We start from the raw sequence: 15,238 nt of genomic DNA, 5'->3' as shown, positions 1-15,238 counted from the left end.
TCTGTAGACCAGCCAGCCTCGAACTCACAGAGATCCGCCTGCCTCTGCCTCCCGAGTGTTGGGATTAAAGGCGTGCGATACCGACGCCTGGCCTTTTCTGCCGTTTTAAAAATCTGTTACCACATCCACCGCTGCTCCCGCCTGATCCATAGTCACCACCATCGGAGCCGCTTGACCCTCTCCCACCGATATTCTTCATGGCTCCGTAATTCGATTGCTGGTGTCCACCATGCTTTTCCAAAATCATGATAGTTCCCACCACCACCATAGTTTCCCTCGCCAAAATTTCCTCCTCCGTTTCAGCCACCACATCCTCCTCTGCTCCTGGAGCCGGAACCACTACCATAGGTGCCAGCGTACCTCCGAGTCCATTGTCTCTGCGCTCTTCCACCAGAATTTCCACCATGGCCAATAGTACCTCCACCGCCTCCAAAGTTTCCTCCACAACCTCTCTGCTGACATCCAGCAGGCTGAATCACTTGGAAATTTAGAAAGGGTCCTTCTCACTTCTCAATTATGTCCGTCAATAGCCTGGTGTTTCTGAATAACAACTTTATCGACTGTGTCATGGTCATCAATAGTTACAGAAGCAACCCCCCCCCCCGCCCCCGTCTACCATAACTTCTATCTTGCCATGCTTTTCAAAGTAGTCTCTCAGATTATAATCTTCTATATTTCCTTTAGTGCTTCCAACAAGAGTTTACTTCACTGTTAAATGGACACCAGTCCTTAAACCATCCTCTCTAGAAATGGCTGTCTTTGGTTCTTCCAGATACCCATCAACCTCGTGTGGCCCAGCATACATTGCAGCATTCATCTCTTCAACACAAGAGTAGGCCACAAAACCAAAGCACCTGGAGCGCATTTTTTTCAGGGTTCCCTTATTACCACGCAGTCTGTAAGTGTGTCCCGTTTCTCAGAATGTTCTCTTCCGCTGCCTTCTGTGGTTTTGAAGCTCAGTGCCCCCCCCTCCCCCCCCGTAAACGGCTTCCTCCACTGTTTTGGTCCCTTGGGATCATGGCCCTATTTCTTGCAATGGCAGTGATAGCTGGATTCAGACTGAGAGCGGCCAGGCAGTGGTTTTACCTCGACTGTATGTCATAATCGTGTCCTCATTTATATTAGCAAACTTGTAACTTTTAACATCTCCGTCTCACTTGGTTATAAAAGTTTGGAGCAAGACAGAGCCCATTTTTCTAAAAGTCTCTAGTGGGGACAGATCATTAAGTTATCTCATGGCGATGAAATCATTTGTGAGACACAATGATGAAATGACAAGACTCCCAGATAAGGTCCAGGAGTTTTTTGGAGTCTGTAGAACCTCTCTCAACTGAGTTACCTATGTCTAATATGGGTAGTAATAATAATAGTAATTAATTCAAAGGAGAGAAGCAAACCTCTTGGAGAGAAACAACATGGGTAATGAATTTCAGGATCATGTCAAAATGATTTATATAGTCCTTTGTGCTTTCATGGTCAATAATAAAAAATGTTAATCTCAGAGGATATAGTATTAAATTCCTACCACTCACAAAAAGAAGAGTATTTCTTGGAACTCTCTAAGTCTGTTGTTATTGATGACTTCCCTTCTATATGACAAGAATCTAAGGACCAGCAAATAAGGATGTCATTACATGTCTGCCCTATCCTCCTAGATTTCCCACTGCTCACCGTGTGGCTCCCCCAGTCTCACTGGGAAAATGTGTCTCTGCTCCGTCAGAGTCTGTACCCTCAATCCTTCATTCTTTTCTGACAGCTTGCTACATCATTAATCCTCATTTGTCCCAGACTCATCCCAACCAGCTCTGCTGCCTCTCCTCCCCATCTAAGCTGAAACAGACCCATCTTATGCAACACCAAACAGGGGAAAGCGTTTCCCTTTGCTCTTCCATCATCCTGAAGCATTCCTTCGGCCTGCTTCCTCTGTAGACAAGCTCCTTGGCAGAAGTCGGTTTCACTCATCTTATCCTCTTGCTGAAAGCCAGGGTATCCAGCCACCGCCCAAAGTCAGAGGAAGCAAAGGCAGATTCTCCCTAGGGTCTTCCCAAGAGTAACAGCTCTGCAGGAAGTGTGGGAGAATAGATCCTGTTGTCTTAAGCCACACAGCTTGGAATCCTTATTCTGTGCTAGCCTCAGATAGATCTTGATGCTATACGGAGGGCAGGAGAAGGGCGGCCCAGACCCTGGGCTACAGAGTTCAGGGTAGGGTCAAGGTGTGCCAGCCATATCCTGTAACAGGCAGGGGCTGGTGGATGCTGGGAGAAACTGCTGGCCAGGTCCACTTTGGTATGTTAAATAGGCACCTCAGGTAGCCATTTGTCTGGGTTTGAGACCTAACAGAGCTCACACCTGCAACACCATCAGTGAAGAGACAGGGGCAGAGGCAAAGTCAGGGTGATGGGATGTGAGTTCATCAGGCTGAAGACAGGAAGTGCCTACTGCTCTGGTAGAGAACCAGGAGTCAGTTCTCAGCGCCTGGGCCAGGGGACCCCTTACCACCTGCAACTCCAGCTCCGGTGGACCTGCTGGCCCTGCCTGGCCTCTGGCAGCTCCTGCACACACCCACACTCAGATTGTTCTGATGGAGGCTCCACCCTAGCCCCTGGCATCCACACATGCAAAGAGTCTGGAATGCTCTGGGGGAAACTCTACCTTAGTCCCCCTCCCCCATCTCTTTCTTCCCAAACCCTGCCTCATCTCAGAAAGCCCACCAAACATGGCTTCTCCCCCAGAGATGTTCAAGACCACTGCCACAGGGTGTTTAAGCTGCAACCCCCAAAACAGCAGGTGGTTTTTTGGTATCTCTTCCCTATCTCCTCTGGGGGTCCCAGAAAATCATCCAGGAGCATTTTACTCATTAATTCAGTTTGATTTGGTCTGATTTGAATTGCTGCGTTGGTGGAAAGGTTTATCGGGTGCAGAAACTTTTCAATGATAGCTTCCATTTTTAATTCTCCAAAGTCCCATTTCCTCATTGGTAGAAATATGACGATGTCATAAGGCCATTAAGAGGAATAAATGAGAATTACATGCAATGGTGTAATAGTGTGTTAAACCAGCAGGGCATTTTCACTCTTAGGTCAGGTTGAGGTCAGAAAGGCCAACAGAATTCTAGAGTGCCACACGCCTCTACATTGGAGAACAATGTTTTACACTCCAACAGAACATTCTGTAATGGTAGGTATACACCTGTTGCTCAGAGTCGTAATGTTGTGCCCAAATTCTGAAGCTCCAAATCACCAAGAGACCCATTCTGATACAAAAGCAAAGAGTCTTTTATTATTAACGAGTTAACTGCCTTAACTCAGGCCCTTCATCTGTTCATCATGGCGAGTGGAGTGAGAAGGACCCAGAGGAATCCAGAGGTAGGACTTTATTGAGTAGGATAAGGGGGGCGTCCAGGAGGTATGCAACAGTCTCGGGATTGGTGCACTTCCGGACCTGAGCAACCTGCCCTGTGTTGATTGGTCAACTGGTTGCTATGGCCTATAGGCCCTCCCAAGGTGGTTGCTACGCTCTGCATGCCACTGTTATACCACTTTGACGATAAAGTTCAGTAAAGCACACCCAAAGCCAGCCAGCTAACTTCTGATTGGTTCCTTGTGTCATGGAGGGTATCCGACCTCCTAGTGACAGGGAGGAGGGGCAAGGCCAGGCAAGCACATGTTGCTGAGTGTTTTCTGCAGCCTGTCATGGCCGCCAAAGCAGGGGCCCGGGTGAGGGTCTGGTCCCTTCAGTATCCCTAGGCTCGTGTGATTATTGAACACTTAAAATGTTAGTGGATCAGGAACTACATTTGTGTTTTATTTGGGTTTGGGTTTAGGTTATCGAGCAAGCATCTTGCTGTGTAGCGCATGCTGACCTCACACTTCTAGAAAAGATTTCTTGTGTTTTTAATTACGTGTATGCGTGTGTGGATCTGAGTGTGGGTGTGTTCAGGAGCTGCCAGAGGCCAGGCAGGGCCAGCAGGTCCACCGGAGCTGGAGTTGCAGGTGGCAAGGGGTCCCCTGGCCCAGGCGCTGAGAACTGACTCCTGGTTCTCTACCAGAGCAGTAGGCACTTCCTGTCTTCAGCCTGATGAACTCACATCCCATCACCCTGCCTTTGCCTCTGCCCCTGTCTCTTCACTGATGGTGTTGCAGGTGTGAGCTCTGTTAGGTCTCAAACCCAGACAAATGGCTACCTGAGGTGCCTATTTAACATACCAAAGTGGACCTGGCCAGCAGTTTCTCCCAGCATCCACCAGCCCCTGCCTGTTACAGGATATGGCTGGCATACCTTGACCCTGCCCTGAACTCTGTAGCCCAGGGTCTGGGCTGCCCTTCTCCTGCCCTCCCTATATAATCCAGACAGTTTGGTTCCTGGCTATGGTTCCTTTTTTTACCGTTACCTTCCTGGTCTCCTGGTCTCCTGGTCTCACATCTCCTCTCCCCCTTACATGGCCCAACTCAGGGTCACACCCACTCTGGACATGAGATGTCCCTGCCTCTGGCTATGCTCTCTCTCTCATAACTACAATAAACTGTCTCCTCCACCATTATCTAGAAGCAGTCATGTCCTCCTTTTTATTTCCTTTTTTCATTCAACCACCACACCTGGCAAAAATTACATTTTTAAGTGAATTTAAATTTAAATACTCGTATTGTTAGTTTCTAACATATTGAGCAGTACATTTCTGAAACAGGGGTCAGGAAACTTTTTCTATAAAAAGCCCAAGGATTAGCATTTAAGCGTTCTGTCTCTGTGGCAACTAGCCACTGTAGCTTCCAAGGAGCCACAATAATATCTAAATGAATGAGTATTTCCTTTTTCAGTACAATTTTATTTACCCAAACAGGTGGCAGGCCGGATTTGCCCTGAGGCCCATAGTTTGACATTCCCCCTTTCAGACTATTCATAAAAGTAAGCCATGCAGAAAAAGGTGTAAACCTAGCTTTGTCAGGGTTAACCCACCACCTTCCTAGAGGACAAGAAAGAAAGAGTGTAACAGAGAGGGCTCTGGGTGTAGGTGCTGTCTGTAGGTGTGGGGTACTCCTCCCTGCAGGCAGAGCAAGAGGAGCTCACGGATTTCAAAGAGTTTGGCAAGCGTTCTCTGGCATCCAGAGATTGTGGAAATGACTCAGGATGACTCACGTCTGGGTCTAAAGATAAGAGGTTGCTCCACGCTGCGCCCACCATTTCCACTTCCATCTAGCGGCCAAAGGTCTTTGTTTTCCGTGGACTCGGATTGGTACTGAAGACAGATCGCCTGCGCTCATCCTAAACGAGACTCCTCCGGGAGGACCATTACATGTGCAGTAGACCCCAGCAAAAACCTGAGGCTGCTATTTGCCCTAATTTGAGATGTGAGCAGCTAGCTGGAAGGCACCATGTATGACAGGAGAAAAGTGGCCTTAGTGTGGGATCTTAGAGAAATGTACGCTGACACCTGGCCAGCTTTGGACTCCTACTGTGAGGGAGGGATCCTAGCTTCACATTGAGCCTGTGTCATTCAAGTAAGACTTCATTCACTTCAGCTGCCTCCTTTTACACCCTTAACCAGGAAGTGGAGAAGGGCTTATAGATCTGGAGTTTTAGGATTTAATGGCAAACACAAGTTTTATTATTTCAGAGTAACCAGGGAAGCTGAAAACCCACGTAAACATTCCTGCAGGGCATCAGATCAGGGTGACTGAGGAGGGCTGGAAGCCCACAGAGGCCTCTTCCACTATACACATAAACCATCTACACATGTAGATTTCTTGGAAAATGCTCAAAAATGGTTATTACTCCACTCCTTCCCGATGGAAGTCTGTCACTGGCCCTTCCAAAGCTCTCTGCATGGTGTCCAAACTCCTGGGGGTCACATGCTGTACATGTGAGAGCTGAGCCTGAATTCTTCATTTCCAACTCTCTAGAGTCCTGGGGTCCAACCCACAGTCTCCAAGCAGGCTTAACTGCTGTTCTTTTCTCAGGACCTTGAGTCTGCGTGAGACTGCATGGACACCTCCCGGCAGCCTCCGTCTCTTGTTTAGTGCTCAGGACTCACCCCACTTTCCCCAAAGGCTTCCAGATGCTGTCCCCTCCCTAAGGCTGCATTACTTGACTCTCCGTCCCCCGAGAGCCTCCATGAGCACTTGTCACAGGTGTGCAATCATTATCTATATGGCATGATGCCAGTCAGCCAGGTGCCTAAAGTGAAGACCACGTCTTACTTATCACAGTAGCTGTCTTAGTAGACAGCCGGTAAGTGGTTGATGAATAAATGAAAACCATTTGGACCTTTGCTTTCACAAGCAGAAGAGGGACGTTTATGTGGGAGGCCTGCTTCTCCCATTATCAGTACTTCATAACCATGATGCGTCTGGTGATCTTTGCACTGCTGTGGAATCCTGGAGGGAAAGGGAAAACCCTTAAATAAGCATGCAACTGTTAGAGATCAGATTGGGTTTTTTTAATAACCAAGCCATGTTTCCATTTTGTTATGAAATATTTTCAATCTTCAGAAAATATATGGGCCAAGGTAACAAATACCACATACTGACTCTCCAGCCCAGCCTTTTCAGACCCTAGTGCCAGATATTTTTATAGGGAATAAAACAGAGTTTGTAGTGTAATGTCCTGTGTTCCCCTCCCTGGCACATTACCTTCCAAAGGTCACCACCATGATGAACTTTGCACTTGTCACATCCTTGAATATTTTGTACTCTTTACGGCATATGAATGTATATGTAAATACGTTATAGCATTATTTCCCGTTTGATAATTTTGTACCTTGTAGCTACAACTTGGCCGTTTTCTCAGTCCCTTCTCTTTGGTATTGATCTGATACATGGTATCCTAATACATGTAGTGTCTTCACTTAAGCACTGAATAGAATTCCACTGAAGAAAATACCCAGTTTACCTTCTTTCTTCTTGACCAAACTTGGATTCCTGCTCACTCACAATGGCACAATAAGCGTTTTTCCAGTCTCTTCATACATAGGTGGCACTGACGAAAGCTCTTATCAGCTCTATTTATTTCTTATGCTGACAACTCTTTTTAAATTACATCTACTTCCCTGTCGTTCTGGCCCTGCTCCCAACTGTCAGGTGAGAGCAGGCACCGGCACTCACGAACCCCTGGGTATGCCCGAGGACCAGATGAACGCATCTCCACAACCTCCTCTGCCGAGGGTGAGATGGGAAGATCTGGCCAACATGGAAGAAGACGTGCCTCACAGACACGTCACCTCTTTGACTGTCAGGCATTCCCACCGTTGCCTTGGCCTGGCTCAGAAGCCGAGGGAGCAGGCTTCTTGAACCATGATAGAAAACGCCGAGGTCAACTGTGTCTCCCTGCGTGTCAGGAAGGAATAACCGGGCTGCTCTGCGTCTCCATTCCCACACCCTCAGCTTTCAGATCAGTGAGGCAGAGCCTAGGTGCTGTACGGATGGGGAAGGTATGTATGCCAGGAAGTGATGCCTCAGGCAGGTGCTGAGAAACCAGCCCAAAGCCCAGCTAACTCCTCAGGCCTGCGGCTGGCATGTTTATTTCCAGGCCTTCCCCCTGGCCTCCCGTTGGCAAGTGAGACAGCGCTGAGAGGTGAAGGTACATGGTGCCTGCGGCCGTGGAGAACAAGGTAGAGGACAAAGGCAAAGTCTTCCGAGTTGGGAGAGGCCGGTGGAGAGGAGGGTGGAGAGGAGGGCGAGGTCAGTGAGAGACAGATGTCAAAGACAGCTCAGTGGCCTGACTCTGCCTGTATAGAACCCTACCCTACTGGGCCTCACCCAATAAATGTCACCCTGTAGCCTTGAGGTGTGTGTGTGTGTGTGTGATGTGTGCGAGTGTGATGTGTGCGAGTACTTTATTTGCTTATGTGTATTTAGAGAACCACAAGAAAGAAATTCCCTCAGAAGACAGAGAGGGCGTTGGATACCCTGGAACTGAACTTCCAGGTGGTTGTAAACCTCCACGTGGGCGCAGGGAGCCAAACCCAGGTCCTCTGCAAGAGCAGAAGGTGATCCTAACCCACTGAGCCATCTCCCCAGCCCCATGACTGCTAAATGTCAGCAGCCACATCTCCAAATTTATTACAGATATTGACATTTCTTTGCAGCAAAAAGCATTGATTTCAGCCTCACCTGTAGGGTTTCAGTGTTCTAATTGTTTCACGTTCTAGCTGCAGTGATTAACTCATTCCTTGGGTTCTTCCATAGTTACAGGTAGAGGGGACTACGTTAGTAAGGTTTTTCTGAAAGACTGTGGTACTGGGCAAGTCAGCAGTCCAACCTGAAGGTGAAGATCTGGAGGATTCCTGAAGAGTTCCTGTTCTTCAGTTTCCATTGGAAGCTGGAAGAATTAGCTTCTACATTTGAAGGGGTGCTATAGCAACAGGAGAGACGGGCTAGTGGGGGCCAGCAAGCCGAAAGCAGTTTCTGGTTTCCATGTCCCTTTACCACAAGAAGGTGTTCGGCACTTACGGTGACTCTTCGTGCTTCAGATAACCTGGTCCAGAGAATTCCTCACTGGAGTGCCAGGCAGCTTGTGTTCTAGTTGATTGCGGTCAAGGTGACAACGAAGAGTAGCCATCACAGATCCCCCTCTGGTCAACTTGCCACCAACTCACATCCCTGTACCATCCTTCATTTCCAAGTGAAAACAATAACATGGTCATCATTGCGCCTGACATGATATAACTATCCTACATACAACTATTCTGAATGTGTAGCAAAGTCCCTTGAGGAACGCTTAGTGTCCCATAACTCAAGTATGATAATATAGATTCATAATGCTTAACCACTGGTAATACCTCAACCAGTTGTCCCCACTGTCCCCACTTTTGGTTGAAGAATAAACTAAAGGTGTTTAGTATTGACTAGATTTGCCCTCCTGACTCTATCCTGTCTGTCTTTCTCTTAGCCTTTCTCAATCCACACCCCTCAACATACAACAGGGCAAGTCAGCTGGCTCCTAATGCAGCCCCGCAAAAACAGCTTCCCCAAAAACAGCATTACTTGATAAAGAAACAAAAGAAATAAAATGCAAATATTGACTTAGTGCATATTTAAATATGCACAAACATGTTTAATAATAGGACAGGAAACTCATGTCAGTTACAGTCTTCAATTCTGCAACCGGTCTCACACGGCCTTAGCTGGTTCTTTTTGTTGGTTTTTGAGACAGGGTCTCATCTCGTAGCCCTGCCTGTCCTGGAACTCACCATGTAGGCCAGGCTGATCTTGAATTTACCCAGATCCTTCTGTTTCTACCTCTGAAGTATTGGGATTAGAGGCATACTTCACCACACCCAGCCTTACCTGATATATATGACTTCCTGTCTCTGTTTTCCATTTTTTATTTAAACAATCCTTCCACCTCCAGCAAGCACCTCATCAGTACTTGGGTACCCATTTCTGTCCTGGTTTGCTCTCTGTTGTTCTGAGAAAACAATGACTAAGACCAATTTGAGGAGTAAAGTGTTTAATAGGCTTACAAGTTACAGCCCACCATCAAAGGAGGCCAAGGCAGAACTCAACCTTCTTAATGTTGCAACCCTTTAACACAGTTCCTAGTGCTGTAGTGACCCCCAACCATAAAATCGATACTTCCTAACTGTAACTTTGTGACTGTTATGCATTCTAGTGGAAATATCTGTCTTTGCTAATGTTCTTAGGTGTCCTGGTAATGGTGTCCCGACTCACAAGTTAAGAACCAGTGATGCTTACTAGCTTGTTTCCCCTGCTTATGTTCAGACAAGTTTCTTACATAACCCAGGACCACCTGCTGAGTGGTTTAACACACACTATGAGTTGGATCCTCCCACATCAATCATCAATCAAGACCAGGCCCACTGGCCAATCTCATAGATGCAGTCCCTCAATTGATGCTCTCTCCTCCCAGGTCTGTTAAGTTGACAACCAAGGTCAGCTGTCACAGGAGAGAGATCTTGTCTTGCTTCCCCCATGGCCTGCTTACTGAAGCCAAACGTCTTTTCACTTTTCACCTTAGCTTGCTTCCACTTCAGTGGAATCCCTGTTATTTCATGTTGTTACAAGCTGGATGATAATTGGTAGAAGAAATTCAACTTGTAGTCTTGAAATTTGCTGACTTGCAAATTTTAAGGAAATTTTTTTGGCCTTCTGTTTCAATATTTACATATTTTTTGAAGTGACTGCAGCCTAGTGACTTAATTGTCTTTGTAAGAAAATCAGTGTAGAATCGGATCATTTGGCTCCTTCTCTTTCCACTCTTCTTCAGATGCTTACATCTCTTCATAGCTAGCATTCTCGAAGACCTTCATTTGGGCTCAACACACCCAAACACAATCTCGTTAGTACTTATAGCCTTTCTGAGGAAAATAGTCTTGTTCTGCCCTCCTTAAGCTAATGATGTCCTTTTCCTTGGGCATACAGAGACTCGTGGTCCTTATTGAACTGTGTCACTTCGTGGGATATAGGAAGTCAGTTTAAGGAATGTTCACTCTGTTTGCAGAGGCACTGTCAGTACAGAAAACTCAATGCTTACATTTTTAACAGGAGAAGAGGGTGGTAAATGAGTACGTAACCATCCTTCTGAGGCCTTTAATTCACCATTAAATAGATTCAATCGAAATACTCAAGGCACAGGACAGCTTTCTCCTATTTCAAGTTAAACAGCTGTATTGTTAAGTATGTTTTTGTAATAAGTTGCTTGGTCCATTTTTTTTTTTAATTTTGTAATGAGATTCTTCCTGCCAGCCTGGTCCCAGAGCCACATCAACCCCAAATAACACACAGAGACTCTATTAGTTGCAATGCTGTTGGCCAATGTCCAGGGCTTCTAAATGGCTAGTTCTGTCTTAAATATTACCCATAACTAATAATATATATTTTTATAAGGTCTTATCTTACCAAGGATGCAGCCTCGTGTGTCCTCTCTTCCTGGAATCACATGGTGGCTCTCCTCTTGACTACATTTCCCAGAATCCTCCTCGACTCCTAGTCCCACCTATCTTGCTTCCCTGCCACGACCGCTGCGCAGCCTGTGTCCGAGAGGGTGCGGAGGATGTTGCGGATTGACAACACATAGACCTGAAGGCTCCTCAAGAAGACTCTCTTCAGAGAAGCTTCTGCTCTCTCCTCTACCCTGGCTGATTCTGCTCTGACACCAAAAACTGATCTGGGCATGTCAGAAGAGGCGGTTAGTCTTTGGACAAGGTCGAGGTCAGGGCGGTTCCTGTGGGCAAGCCCTTTCCAGAAACTTATTGCCCCGGGCATTGTATTGTTTTTAGTAAACATGTTTTTAGTAAACATTGTCTTACAGCTGCCTACTCCCAGGCCGAAGGGGAAGTGGGTCTCTGCTCAAGGTCTGGTGTTCCCTATTGGCCAACAGTGCTTTATACATCAACCAATAGGACAATATATATATAGAAAGACTTCCCCCATCAACATTTATCTACTGACAGCTTTCATCTTCACTACTGTTCCTTCCATTTGTGCCCCAGACTTAGTCTTTGGGTGTTTGTTGTCAAGCTTGAGTAAGTAGAAACTGTTACTACAGTGGCTTATAAAGCAAAACCAGAATGAGTGACTCTATCAATACATTTTTTGTTGTTCACAGCTCTAAAGGCGAGAAGCCCAGATATCCAGGTTCCAGGGGGTATGTTTCATCCAAAGCCTCTTTTTTTCAGCTTGCAGGTACCTGCTCCTCACTGTGGTGTGGAAATGTCATCTGTGTGTTGAGGGAGTTGAACTCAGCTTTTCTCATAAAAGGACACTTTCCAGAAGGCATTGCTGTTGATGCCATCACATTGGAGATGATGTTTGGACATCTGATACATCTGCGATGGGGAACGACAAACACCCTATCTGCAGCACTCCTCCCCTCAATGAGAAAGCAGTAAGGAATCTGTATCCAGGTTTTCAGACCGCCAGTGGCCTGACGTGCCATAGGCGTTAGTAGTCCTCCCATGAGGGGATGGCAGAGCACGGACTGTAAAGAGCCCACAAAAAGCCCTCCCTTTTACAATACCAGGCTGGGGCTGAGGTCTAGGATCTTGAGGGCAGTGCTCCATTACATTTTACTGGACACCAATAGTCAAATCCAGGAGAGACCGTCATTGTTCTACATAGACATCTTCTTTGAGACCTGACTATTGCTCAGTAAGTAGACTGCCAATGCCACTCTGCAGTCCCAGAGAGGACTCTGGGGAGTATCTGCAGGAAAAGGGATAGAAAAGGAAGAAATATCTCGTCCTGGACCAGTGGGTTCATTAGGGTTCATCTCTGTTTTCTGCATTCTAACAGGTTACCTGTCAATGGAAAATAGCAAAGGGCCTCCTTCCTCCAACTTCCCCTAACATTTCTCTCAACTTCTTTTAATACTTCATGATCCTCAAAGCCTATGAAGCTTCTATCAGTGCCTGGCCCCAAAACCAACACAACATATTTATTTTGCATCTAATAAATATTATAAAGTCACTCTCTTGTTAGGCTCCAATCAATGTTCCAGTTAACAGGCTATGGTAAGGAAATGCAGGCAGATCTCAAGGAGTTCGAGGCCAACCTGGTCTACAAGTGAGTTTCAGGTCAGCCAGGGTTATATAACGAGACACCGTGACTGTATCAAGCCCCACTACACACACACCACACACACACACACACACACACACACACACACACACACACACTCAGAAGCATAAAAATACACCATCAATTATGCTTGTGATTCTCTGGGTGAGGCATTCAGATCAGGCACTCATAAGTAGCATAGCTGGTCTCTTTTTCATGATACTGGGACCTCAGCTAAGAAACTTTGAGCAGGATCTGGATAGATGGCTTAGCAGTTACAAACACTAAATGCTCCTCCAGGGAACCTGGGTTCAGTTTCTGATAGGTGCATTGTGATTCACAAACATCTGTAACTCCAATTCCAGGGGATCTGATGCCTTCCTCTGGCTCTTTGGGCACCAAGCCAGCAAGTGGTACACAGAAGTACTTGCAGGTGAACCATCCATACACGTAAAATAAAAATTAAAAAAAGAATAAGCGGGGCTGGAGAGATGACTCAGCGGGTAAGAGCACTGATTGCTCTTCCAGAGGACCCAGGTTCAATTCCCAGAACCCACATGGCAGCTCACAGCTGTCTGTAACTCCTGTTCCAGGGGATACAATACCCTCATAAAGACATTCATTTGTGCAGGCAAAACACCAATGTACATAAAATAAAATAAATAATTTTTAAAAAATTAAGACGAAGCTTTGAACATTGGAGCTGAGGATATGACTCAAAGACTAAATCACCTGGATGCTTCTTCACCAGTCATACTTGGTACATTGTGGGCTGTTGAGTTGGTCTTAACCAGAAGTGTTTGCAGACAAACTTACATGGTGGCTCTTCCCAGCATGGAGACCTCTACAGGACAGAGCTTTTAGCCGGTAGCTCCAGCCTCCAAGAACAAATATACCAGCAAGCAAGTTGTGTAGTCTCTCGTGTCCTAGTGCCACAGGCCATTTTATGTCATTTCTGCTGAGCTCTAGTGCCGAAGATTTCAAAACCTGCCCACATTCGAGGAGAAAGTTCAGCTCTCAGTGAGAAGAGTATCAGAGAGTATGAGGCCCGTACAACTTCTTGTCATTAAGTGTGCCTAATTCAGAAATGGAAGTCTTTGACCTCTTTACTTAAATAGCACACATGTCTACCTTGAATCGCAGTGTTTATTTAAAGTATATTCAACTGCAATGAGTGGAGTAAGACACCGGTTTGGAATTTGAAGAGAACAATAAGTATCATCCTGCAGCTGGGGAAACAGATCAAATACCTTTAAGAAGCTGCTGAAATTACATCTTGACTCAACATTAACCTCAATAAAAAATGATATATTACCTGGGGAACAATTGTATTTAACCTTATGAAGTAAGATCAATGCAATTAAATTGATGACTCCCTTGAGGCTACCATATGACTTGTGCTCTCTCTTTTCATGGGCCTGTAGCTGAGGTTCTCGAGCAAAGCAAAACTCTCAAAGTCCTGTTGGTAATTTGGACCAGATAAATTTGATTGCCAGGATCCACTTTTTTTTTTTTTCAAACCAAGAGTTAGTATGCAAATGCTAAGGCTAGACAATTCCAGGTCTGTATGACTCCTGTGGATGAAAAAGGTCACAGAACAGTCTTCACTTAAATTTCATGTAAGACTTTGGAGTCGGGGTGGGGGGGAAGCTGTTAAGAATTTTAGTTGTAGTGGGGGGGGGTGTTTGATGGTGCAAGCCTTTAATTCCAGCACTCAGGAGGCAGAGACAGGCGGATCTCTGTGAGTTAGAGGCCAACCTGGTCTACAGAGCCAGTTTCAAGACAGGCTCCAAAGCAATACAGAGAAACCCTGTCTCGAAAAAACAAAAACAAAAAACAGCAAAAAAAGGAATTTTAGTTGTAATTTTACTGTTACATATTTTCACTTTTTTTTTTTTTTTTTTTTTGAGACAGGGTTTCTCTGTAGCTTTGGAGGCTGTCCTGGAACTCACTTTGTAGACCAGGCTGGCCTCAAACTCACAGAGATCCGCCTGCCTCTGCCTCCCGAGTGCTGGGATTAAAGGCGTGCGCCACCAATGCCCGGTTTATTTTCACTTTTTAAAAGCAAATGTATATAGTACTTACCTTTTTAAAATTTCATTTCGGGGGAGAATGTCCAATGTTTTCTTTGTAGAATATTAGAAAATATGACTTTCTTATAGCAGTTTATGGCCTCTGTAAGCTATACTAGAGTCCTACTTTATTTTATAAAGGAAGAAAAATTTAAAAGCCATAGGTGCATCTAAAACTCACTGTTATTAATTCGTAGCCAGTGAGTTAAACAGTGAGATTCTTAAGACAACCTAAGCTGGGTTTTGTTGCTGCTTTTACTTGATTTGGTTTTTAATCCTTAAAGGAGTCCTCCAACTTGGGAATGTTACCAGTGAAACTGAAAATGGATTGTGCAGTCGATAGAAACTGTTTGGTAAGAGGCAAACAATTTTGGACTTAGCAATCGTAAGCACAAAAATTGACGAAATGCTATTATACGTTCTGTGAATTTTGTTTTTTAATAGAGTATAAGACCTAGCAATTTAATTCATATAGCCCTACTGCTATTTTGTGTGTGTGTGTGTGTGTGTGTGTGTATGTGCAGCCTTGCATTAGTTTATCTGATTGTACCTCAGATACATAGATAATTCTGAATTTCACAAACAAGGAATACCCAGCATATTCACACAACTGAATTCAAAATTTAAAACCTGGCTATCCAAAAAATTAATATG

General features: G+C 45.4%; 1 pseudogene; it reads right to left on the bottom strand.

The window, feature by feature from the left end:
- Window positions 1-15,238, bottom strand: part of LOC121139430 — a 69,210-nt pseudogene that overhangs the window by 12,658 nt on the left and 41,314 nt on the right.

Source organism: Mesocricetus auratus, unplaced genomic scaffold (genome assembly GCF_017639785.1).
Source record: "Mesocricetus auratus isolate SY011 unplaced genomic scaffold, BCM_Maur_2.0 Super-Scaffold_15014, whole genome shotgun sequence".
Classification (NCBI taxonomy): Eukaryota; Metazoa; Chordata; class Mammalia; order Rodentia; family Cricetidae; genus Mesocricetus; species Mesocricetus auratus.
The sequence above is the reverse complement of the archived record's forward strand: the minus strand, read 5'-3'. Positions and strand labels throughout refer to the sequence as shown.